This window comes from Cynara cardunculus (genome assembly GCF_001531365.2).
Source record: "Cynara cardunculus var. scolymus isolate 2C chromosome LG 10, CcrdV1, whole genome shotgun sequence".
Lineage (NCBI taxonomy): Eukaryota > Viridiplantae > Streptophyta > Magnoliopsida > Asterales > Asteraceae > Cynara > Cynara cardunculus.
In genome coordinates, this window is record NC_037537.1 from 20,038,819 (window position 1) to 20,051,048 (window position 12,230).

Sequence of the window (12,230 nt, forward strand, 5' to 3'; positions counted from 1 at the left end):
TTTAAAGATTCCAAATTTTATAATATACAAATATATAATCAATTTAATTTTTTTAATTAACATATTATATTATTTAATTCTTTTTTACTATCTTGTTGTATTAATTAACAAATTATATTATKAGATTTGATTTAATTATATTAAAAATTGTTGTAATTGATTAATTTTTCAAGATGTCCTTTTTGGTCGTTTTACATTTTTCATCTAGCTTATCAGCTAGTTTTTCCCAAATGGGATTTATTTATCAGCTAACAGCTAATTTGCCTGACTACGATGAGAACATTTCTCCTTATAGATTTCCTACAACTATATGGTATTTTTAAAAGCTAAAATCAAGTACAATAGCTACAAATATTCATATCTTGTTTTTATAACATGTACCAAATTTGAAACTTAATAACAACATGATGGCATAAGTTGACAGACTTCATGCATGTACACATATCTTATTGAAGTTGAGCAACTTTAAACAATTCTTGCCATTTTTTTGTGTCACTTCGTGGTCCATCACTCTGCACCATAACAACACTTCTAAAACTCCTTTTAATTTATGATGCTTGTAAGAAATTCAACTCAAAACAAAACACGACAATTGCTGCAATGTAGATGTATGTATGATGAGTTAATAACGTAATCTCCAAATATGTGAAAATGTCAGAATGCTCACCGGTACTGAGTTGATTTCGTATATTTGGCCTTGAGTGAAATCTATGTCCAATGCTTGTATGCAAGCTTCAGCTACTACCAGCCTACCAACCTCCCCTACAAGTTTATCTCCTGCAAGTAATAAGAGAAACAATGTCTACTTAACGAAACACACTCATCCATATAGGAAACCTTCTATAAGTGTCCTGTTAACTTATTTATACGTAGAGACACTACAAAGAAAAAAAAGGCTAATACGACAATTTACCTTTTGTGTCCTATTAGGTTGCCCTACTTTAGAACTCATTAGATTGTCCAACTTCATCCTAACAACTCATTGTAATGCCTTTAAATAAGACACACASTTTTTGGTCYGATAAACTTGGGGGCTTTTGGTTCACATAATGGAATTTGGTGGAATTGGAATCTCCACAGAAATTTTACTTTGAAGGAATTAGAATAGAATTTGACCACGCGTTTGATTGGTAGAAATTGGAATAGAATCTCAAAAAAGAATTGGAATCTCCATCTTTTTTTTGGGGGGGGGGGTGGGGTTGGTAGCTATGATGAGGACAATATTAGGCACGGTGGTAGGGGTGGCAGTCGCCCTGACACCCCGCTAATGACACCCCCGGGCCCCCACCACCCACGTGGGTGGTGGCCAAAGGACCCCCATGCCCCACACCTGACCCTACACCCCATCGTACCCACCACCCTTGGGGTGTGTGGTGGCAGAGGTGAATCGGGTGTTGGTTGTGACAACGATAGTAGTGGCATGGTGGTTGGTAGATGGGGGTGGTTGCCGTGAAGACGACAGCAGTGGCATGGTGGCAGAGTAGGGGCGAGGGATGGGGTGGTTGTGAGTGGGGGATGGGTTGGGTAGGTGTGACGGTGGCAGTTGTGACCAGGGGCTGACCTACTAAGGACCAAGCAAGGTCCCGTGCATCCGCTCACTTGATTACTGTAAAGGAAAAAAAATGTAGGCGTCTTGAAGGTGCACCCGCTTGATTTAGAGGGTGCTCTCAAATATTTTAAACCTAAGTTCTTAACACAAAATGAGTAGTTGGTGGAGTTAAAAGTTTGGGGTTCGATTCCAACCCTCTAACTTTAGATCAGGAACCTGGAGCACCGAAGTGAGGGACCAATAATGTAAATAAAAAAATAAAAATAATAAAAAACATAAAATACATATTAAAAACAAAAAAGGAGCATGGCATGGGTGTCAATTCTTTTGAAAAATTAAAACAAACAGAAGCTCAAGCCTGTTGAGCTTTTAGATTAGTCTTTACAAAAAAAACCGAAAAATTATCTTGAAATCAACTAAAAACCGAAAAATTCTCTCGAAATCAACAACAAAAAAACCAAAAAAGTTCCCCAAAATAAACCAAAAAAACTTAAAAAATACCTCGAAATCAATCAAAAAAACTTAAAAAAATCCCCCAAAGGGCGGAATTCGGCTAAAACACATTGAATGGCTTTACCGACATTTGATCTATTTTAAAGCTGCACCCGCTTGGCCAACAAAATCCTCCCCCATCTTCTTACATTTGAGAACACCAAAAAGGTTCATGATGCTTATATATATGAAAGGGTAGAGTAAAATTAGGATCAGGAAATAAGAGGTTTAGCTTTCTACTGGCAGCAAGCCTCATTTGTGCCTAATAACACACAAAAATAAACCTCTGATTGTGCCTAATACCACTACAATGATGGATGTTTTTATGAAGAGGCCCAAGCTTATGGAATTATTGATATGTGGATCTAGATAAATACAGCTAAAGATTTATATATAGGGATTTTGTGTTCATCTGGTCTACTTCAGATGACAACGCTATATATATGTGATCAAGTACTTGACTATACTCAATTACAGAAAGAAAAAAATGGGATTGGGTTCAGAGATGTCAAGAGACTGGTTGAAAGAAGAGCAAACAAATAACACAGTTGAATTAATTGAGCAGTTTAATTTGTCAAAATTATAACAAATGTTAATTTCTCAATAAAGAGAGGTATATATATATATACCTCCATGGTAGTTCATTAGACTTGGTTACTCTTATCAACAAACTAGGATGAGCCTTGTCAGTGATCGTGGCAGTGCTGACACAAGGTTTCTCACGCCTTCTTAATCTTCAAACACAAAATGACAACGGGTTATCAGAAAAGGCAATTATCCAAGCACAAAGAGGAATCTTTTTCCCACCAAATAAGATGGATGGTAAACTATTTGCCTCAACAGATTGCGTATACACACATGTAGGCAACCAATGAGAACAAGTGTTGTTCATCTTTACAATGCACATCAAATTGAAAAAGAAAAAAAATCTTTTACATAAACTACAACAGAATGGGCCAAAAGGTTATGTTGAGTTCTATGTGCTACACATATTAAACACCAAAGCTTATGTGCTTCTGTGACATGTTAGCCAAAGCAAACCTGATGAGTTGTTTTATTTTATAGTTATCTGGACATGTGAACAACCATAGTTGAGGAGTAAATCAAACAATCCCTTGAGATAAAATAAACTATTAAGATTTGTCCTCAAGTGTAGCCTCAACGATAGGATAATGAGCATTCACGAAGGAGATCGAAGGTTAAACTAGGGCACCACCAATTACTGCTAACTCGTACTGATTTACCTCCCCTGTGATGGTCGTGTGACCGATGGGATGGGGGAACTCCAAGGGCGTCTACCCCTTTTTACTATTAAGATTTGTACTTCACCCTAAAATCAAGATTAACACTCTCTACATTCCAAAAAAAAAAATGCAAAACTTTCAATTCTATAGGTTGTCACAAAAATATGCAATGCTTCCTTCCTTAGAAAGATTTCTTCTCAAATTTACTGATTTCTCCGTTAACATTGACAAAATATTTATAACTGATTTTTGTCCATAAGCTTTCTCAGTTTTGTGTTACTAAGGGGTATTTATGTATATACTCATTAGTTGGGGACTTTTGATTAAACTATTTGTTAAGTCAAACGACGCATTGTTTTTGGGCCAAAGAAGTAACTCCTAACAAGTATCAAGCCTAGGTACTCACCGAAAGAAAACATTTGTCTTTCTATTAAAATAGAAGAAAACATATTTTCTCAAACTTTGTTGGATGTGTACATGTTACGGAAACCCATTATCTGCATGTGTACGCTATATGAAAACTTATCCAACATGCCTCTAACACATCAAGACTTAGTGGAACCAATTTCACATAACTAGGTAATCTTCCACCTCCACTGCACTGACATCTGTTCCTTCAAGTTGTAAACACATAATATACAAATATATRTGAATAAAACAATATTCACAACTGATTTCCATCAAGTATGATTCAGATCTCCATCCCATCCCCGTGACGGGAAGGTTTAGTACCCGCGCAACAAATAACAGGAGTGACACCCTACGCATCAAAATATTCAAGGTTGTTTAAAACAATACTCCGTATGAGATCTTCTGAAACCTTGATATAGTACCCCTCATACTAGCAGGAAAGCTTGTCATGTCCCCATATGGTAGTCTTAACAATCATTTAGAACATATATAAATTCAAAGGGTCAGTATTATCTTAGATTTATAAAAAGGACCAATCCTCTAGTGCAGCTATTACTCCATAGTCAAACCGCTCCGATTTAGGTTTAGGATTTTCAAAACTATGTGTTCAGTTTTAGAAGAAAACAACAGACAATTATCGGATTACATACAAATTTAGGCACCAACAATAACAATTTAATGCTCAAACTACAAATAAATTGCATCATTTTGAACCAAGGAAGTTCATATAAAGCCTTAAAAGACTCATCCAAACACTAGTGTTAAGATAAATGCGCCGTAGTACATAATATAACAAGAAGACTATGTTAAAAGAATCTTACCAACTCTTCCGGTGCCTCCAATGATGAGAACAAGTTTATTAGATGATGTAAGCGGAGTCTGACTTGCAGTAGGGTTCTGTATTGTTTCTTGTTTCATATGTTTGATTTTCTGTAGGCACATATTTTTTGCAAGATAATTCAATCCTTTATGTGTAGTTTTTACAGGCGGATGCAATATCCAAGTTTAAAAAATTTGCAAAGAGAGGTCTGCTAGTTCCATATTCAAGGTTTAAATGCTTACAAAACAGAGTACATTTACGCTACTAAATGTAGTTCATAATTTGACTTTCTTGATATCTGCAGGGAATATGTAWGCACGGTCATTTCCTCCTTGTTCTCCTCTTTCAAGCTCAAGATATCCCCCATTTGTTGTGTCAAAAGTCTCCAAGAGAAATTTTGCTGAAAATCTTAATATCGTAAGTTCGAAGTTTATTTATAGCTTAAATGAGATGTATTGGATAAGTAGTTTATTGATATAAATCTTGTTCTATAGAAATTCCTAAAGGCTTTATATAAGGACGATGATGACAACAATGAAATCATAAATCACAATGACCAGAGAATATAATGAGTTACGGCAAAACGGAATGGTAGTAACTTAAACATTGTTTGTTTTCTTCTTGTGATCGATAGGAGGTTTTAACCTCTTATTGTCCTCGTATCGAACAATAGGTAAACTCATATCTAGTTAGTTTCTTAAACAAAGTGTAGAAATTACAAACAYTGCCTCAATTCCATTGTAACACCCCTAAAATATGAGACAATTTAAATATGTAATATTAATAAAACGGCTAACTAGAATAAATGTAACYACCCAATAATGGAGAAATAGTAAGGGAGAGTTTACATTAAAATAGACAATAGACGATAACCTATTAATCTACATCAACTCTATATCTAGATTAAAACAGGTGTTACTACAATCCTCAAAAAAAATGCAAGAATCTTTGGTAACTCTACAAGTAACTTTCAAAAGGTTATATCCCAAAAAGGCCTCTACCAGCACAATCCGCTCCACTAAGACTTAGGAGCCTCACCGCTAAGGAAACCTAATATATATATATATATATATATATATATATATATATGTCATTTTAAGAAAAAGTGTTAGGTTTAACAACTAGTGATAACAAACAGTTATTGAATAAAGCTATAAAATATTAAAACAGAAAACATAGCTTAAAACAAGTCATTTATGCATTCATATCATGTTTACTCTTAATGGGCATAAACCATCCGAAGATGACGGGGGAGACTCGATTCTCCATTTGTTGCGATGGAACACATAAGCAAGTCACGAACCAATGTTATATAAGTGTCACTTATGGATAACCAAAACAGCAARCTCAACTCCTCAAGTTTTTTGTTTGTGGARTCACCAAGTTCAACTCCTCGAGTCTTTACCTTGAGATCCTCATGACCCAAGTTAAGTTAATTCACTAGAAATTACATTATACAGTTATTGGCCGATGCCCAACTACAAGAGTCCACATCATATTGCATGTTTAAGACCCAATACCTATTTAAAGTTACAAATGGGCAATAGCATCCGAAACATGCCAATTATAGACGATTTCTATGCCTATAAAACCATTGCATTTTAGCCATAACTATATATCTATCTAAATATATCAAACTCCGTCTACTATAGATACACTTGTGTACATAAACCTATCAAGTGGRTAAAATCTCATTTTTATCAACAAGGCCCAAATGCATGGACATTATAGTTTTGAACTCCAAATTCAACGAGGTTTTGACATAATCATTGTCCRAGTGTTTTAAACCCCCACACTTAATTTACAAAATCCCCAAAATGACCTGGATGCTTCAAACTCAAACAAATGTAAAATAATTGTAATGAAAACTTAGAGGAAATAAAATAAATCATTTTAACAAATTACGATTCATATGTAGGGTTCTCAAGCCTTCCCAATCTCGAAAGACAACTTAAAAATAATAATAATAATCGGAACTGCATGCAATTATCAAACATGTTATGATATCAGAGCCCAAAACATGAAATTATTTACCCGGTTAATAAGATGGTAAACTATTTGCATCCTACCACACCCATGCATGTGGACAAGCAATGATAATAAGCGTATTTCATACTTACGACAAAATCCAGTTGTACAGGATGTTAAAAATATGTAAATGTAATAATAAGTTGTCAAGTTAATTTATGTAACTAAATAATTATACATTATATATAAAAATGTTACAATAGGTTTGTATGACAATTTTGATGTTTTAGTTAGTTTTTCTGGTCAATTTTCAAATAAAGTGTCATATTCCATATTTTTAGAAGTGTCTTGTGAATGCATTTTATTACAGAATTTTTGAATAAAGTAATACAACGATTTATTTCAACATTGTTATAAAAACTTGTTATGATGTCATGAACGTGGGTTTTCAATCAAATTTAGAAAATTGACTCCATTTAATAAAAAAACAATTGTTTAAGATTGCAAAATGATTCGATAACCATCTCTTCTTTCATTATTCTCCGTTTATTCATCAGCTAGTGTATGACATCATGAGTTGAGCACGAAATTGGTTTTGTCAAGTAATATTATAAGATTAAACATAATTTGTTAATTGACAATGAAATGACAATTAAGATTAAACATAATTCGTTAATTGACAATTAAATGAAAATAAACCAGATTAAAAAATTTCCCAATTTATCGTATAACCTTGTTTTGCAACCAAACTTATTGAAACAATTTACATATATTTATCCCCCCCCCCCCCCCCTCTCTCTAAAAATTTCTCTCATTTGTTTCTATAAATTAAGTCTTATAAAGTTGTTTATTAGAATGCTTGATTTTTTGGCATCATATAAATCTAATTTTGTTGTAGTGATATTTTTCTTAATTGTTTGAATAATTAATGTTTTTCTAATCTTAATCTATAATTTTTGTTTTGTTGTTATTGTAGTTATTTGTAGTTTGACTGTATATTAATAGTCTCAGTTAACTTAACTTAATTTTAATATTTTGCTTGCATATTTCAATTCTCAACTCAAAATTATGTGAATTATTTCGATATTTTTTGTTTTTCAAAAAAACTTGAGAGTATTTTTGTGAATTTTATAGTTCTTCAAAAATATAATGATTTTTATTTAATATGTACTTTATTTAGAATATTTGATTTGTGAATGGATATATAAAATATTTTTTAAATAAAATTAAAAAAAAAACATGAATGGCATTATATATTAGAGCAGATTGTATTTTTACTCCTTAAAGTTTGTTTAAACACCAATGCATCTTTTATGATAGTTGCATGCTAACTAACATTGTTAAGTAGAAGGACCATAGATTTATAAAAAACGAAAAGGTAGGGACCCGTAATATAGATAATCTTTTTTAAGAACCAAATCCAAAATTTGAGCAAATTACTTGGGTATATTACACTCTATTTGTTATATATTATGCATCAATCAATATATTTAACCATATTAGAATATTCGGTAGGACGGCAATAAACAATGAGTTTTTAATTGACCAAGAAAAATATTTGTTCCATGTTATATTTATACATCGCATTTGGTAGATGCACACCAGACACGACTTTTATATATATCACATAATAATTCATATTCTTAAATATATTCATATTTTATTATTTCATGTTTGTATTTGCTTTTCTTAATATATTAAAATAGTGAGAAAACGACTTCGTTTAATAAAATATTCAATATTCCTTTTTGCTTCTATTTTGTAGATGAAACAAGATATTACCATCCGAATTAATGTTTCACGTTTAAGAGAAGTTATAATGCCTCTTGAATCCATTATTCTTCACATTATCATATATCCTTCTCCTCCCCATCAAATATCTCTCGATCATACCTTCTCATAATTCATAATGGTCGTTATCTCCGAAGAATCTTCATCTTCTTCAAGTCGTGATCAATATAGATATGACGTATTTTTAAGTTTTAGAGGTCTTGACACTCGTCATAATTTCACAGATCACCTCTACAAGACCTTGATCGAAACTAATCTCACAACTTTCTTGGACGATGAAGAGATCRAAACCGGRGAAGATCTGAAACCRGAATTGGAGAGTGCGATCAAAACATCYAGGGCTTCTGTTATCGTGYTGTCTCAGAATTATGCTTCTTCAACATGGTGTCTTGACGAACTAGTATTGATCCTCGAACAATRTAGGAYCTCCAACCATATTGTCATCCCCATCTTCTATCATGTCGAGCCCACCGATGTCAGGAAGCAACAATCCAACTTCGGAGATGCAATGGCAAAGCATAAACAGAAGATGGAGACAGAGACAAATGAAGAGAGAAGAAATCTTTGGTCTAAAAAAATGGAGCTATGGAATAAARCATTGACAGAAGTTGCTGATTTAAAAGGAAAAAGTGCAAAGGATCGGTAACAATCTACTTCCCAAGCAATTGAATATTTTCTTTAATACCATAAATATGCATATTTGGTCAATTTTCAGTTTAATAAATTGGTTAAAGATGCATCCTTGAGTSTACTTTTCAAGCATATGATCTCATAGGTCAATTCATCTTGATAGAGAAACCATTTCTAGAATTCTAATATGATTGCTTCAGGAAAAAAAAATCTAACTTAGAAGACATGACAAACAATTTGGGTTGCATCTAATATCATATCATTCAATCTTTGAATCGTAACGTCTGCAAAGGTAATACATGGATCTTAATTACTACTGAATTACCCTTACCTTTTTTCTTTTTTTTTTAAAGTATGGTAGTTCAGTAGTAATTAACAAACGATAGTAACAAACGATAATCTTTAACTTATAAGTAACAAAAAAAGTAGGTTTGTCACTACCCCTACTTATAAGTAACAAACGATAATCTTTAACTTTTTGGTGAKATTTTGTTCATATTCGTGGGGAGGGATTTATACTTATTTAACAAGGAAATTATCTGCTCCATTCGACTAGTTTCGTGTTCAAGTATGCTAATCAGAGCTAGAACTCCTGAAATGAAAAATAAAGTATTGGCCCTAAATATGCATGAGCTTTGGAAGTTCTTCGAGCTTCCGAAATGAAACAATAGCAACTCTTTTTTATTGACCAAAAACTCAATATAAGAAATACTCATTTTGGTTGAACACGAAAATTTTAAATGTGCGATTATTTGAATCATTTAGATAAGTTATCTACATATATATAACAATCTTTTGGCAAATGTAACGTCATATGATACCGGCACAAAAACATAATTAAAAATAACAATAACAAAATGTCATAWATATATTTTGGATGGATCTGGTTTTTTCAGTTTTCAAATTGATGTTTCAAATTTCATATTAAGATCAATTTTCAGGAAAGAGACGGACTTAATTGAAGAAATTGTTGCAGTTATCCGTCGTAAATTAGGTGTACCCTTAAAAGTAACGCTRCCACTCCTTATCGGCATGCACCATCACATAAAATTCATTACCTATTGGTTAAAAGATGGATCATCTCCTACCGCTGACATTCTCACAATCTCAGGCATGGGAGGGATTGGGAAGACATCTTTGGCCAAGTATATCTTTTGGTTGCATTGTCATGAATTTCAAAGAAGCAGTTGTGTTGAAGATATCAGTAGGAGATGTGCTGAAAAATTGGATGGATTGCTTGAGTTACAAAAACAAATATGTGGTGACATTTCAAAGAACAGTTCAATTCAAGTTCATGATGTTTCTATATACACATCTCAGATTGAGAATGCACTAGCACATAAAAAGGTGTTTCTAGTTCTTGATGATGTTGATAGTTTCAATCAATTGGATGCATTACTTGGAAACAAAGGTTTTCATCCAGGAAGCAAAATCATAATAACAACCAAGGACGCCTCGTTGACAGAAAAGTGTGAGCTATTCAACCAGATAGTTCGACCCAAGCATACAAAGCACTTACTTGAAGGCTTAGATAAGGATGAATCTCTAGAGCTTTTAAGTTTGTGTGCATTCAAGTGTAAGAATCCCAAAGAAGGTTTTAAAGAGGTTTCAAAAGAGCTTGTGAAGTATTGTRAGGGACATCCATTGGCTCTTGAAGTTTTGGGTAAGTCTCTATGTAATGGAGGTGTAGATGAATGGGAGGATTGTTTAGAAAGGCTACAGGAAGAACCCAATTCTCGTATTAAAAAGGTCTTGCAAATGAGCTTTGACTCTTTGCCATCTACAGAAGATAAGGAATTGTATAAGCACATTTCTTGTTTTTTTGTTGGAAAAGATAGAGAATCAACTGAAACAATATTAAAGGCATGTAGGATTCGCACGGTACTTGGGATCAAGAATCTCATTGATAGATGCCTTCTTCGGGTTAGTGAAGATAACAAGTTAATGATGCATCAATTGCTTCAAGAGATGGGAAGAGATGTAGTACGCCAAGAATCACCAGAGAAGCCGTGGAAGCGTAGTCGATTATGGTGTCATGAGGAATCATTCAATGTGTTGGAACAAAACAAGGTAACATGCCATTCATACTTGTCATCGTCACAACAGCAAAGTTAGGTTTATAGGACACCAACAACTTCTAAGCGTCTTAATAGACTTCTTTATAYACTACTAAATGAAAGAATTTTACCTACAAATTTTTACCAGGGAAAAGTCTGTCGCTAAAGGGTGATTTGTCACAAACCGTCACAAAAGTTGATGGGTAAATTGTTGGTGGTTCAAATCAGTGAAAGATTACCCGTTGTGGGTGATCAATTGGTATTTTCTATAAAACATTGACTCTACCGAACTAACGGTATTTTCTGGGTGAAGACAGAAATTTCACTGGGTGATTTTTGTGGATAAAATTCATTTGTTTTGTGGTGATAAGATTTAATATATAAGACCCAAAAATAAAGTGTGCTACCTGAAATCGTTGTAATAAGTATTTATGATATTTTGGGTGTCATAACAAGTTTGCATGACACTTTTATAAAAGAACATCATATTAGCAGTTTTACATAATATTATTTGAAAAAGTACCTTATAAAAACAAATGTCCTATAAAAATATGGGTTTATAGGACACTTTCACAAAAGTATCCTATAAAATAGATAATGTAACGCTTTGTATTTAAAATATACTAAAAAACTCTTTAAGATGCCCAAAAGTTTCCTATAAATTTATTAGTTAGCCTTTAGATAGAACACTTTTGTTTTTGTTCCTATAAAAGTCTTATAAAATCAAGTCTATTGGGACGCTTAGAAGTTGGTGGCGAGCTATAACCCAATTTTGTTGTAGTGAATTGTGCAAATTGTAAGTAVTTTGTATTATCTATCTACACATACATAAGACTTCTTTAGTTTTTTGACATTCACTTTCTTCTTAGGGTTCGGGAAAACTTAAAGGCCTCATTCTTGACATGGAAATGCTTGAGAAAGAGGACATAACTGAATCGTTTGAGTTGGAAACAGATGCATTGAGTAAGATGGATAATCTAATGCTACTACAACTCAATTATGTGAAAATCAATGGATCTTATAAGAATTTCCCTAAAAAATTAAGATGGTTGTGTATGCATGGGTTCCCTTTAAAGTCTTTACCTTTAGACWTACCAATGGAGAATATGGTTGTGCTTGACATGTCTTACAGCAATTTGGAATCTTTTGACATGTTTGATGGTAACCCACAACAACCTGGGAAGAGGCAAAAGTTAAGAAACTTGAAGCATCTACTTTAATTTTTTTACTTCTATGGTGGGTTTATGCAGTTCACTCATTATTTTACC

The 12,230-nt window shown here is 33.2% G+C and overlaps 1 pseudogene; it reads left to right on the top strand.

Annotated features, from left to right (window-relative positions):
- Positions 1 to 8,378: 8,378 nt before the first annotated feature.
- The window catches only part of LOC112520097, a 5,522-nt pseudogene continuing 1,670 nt past the window's right edge, over positions 8,379 to 12,230 (top strand).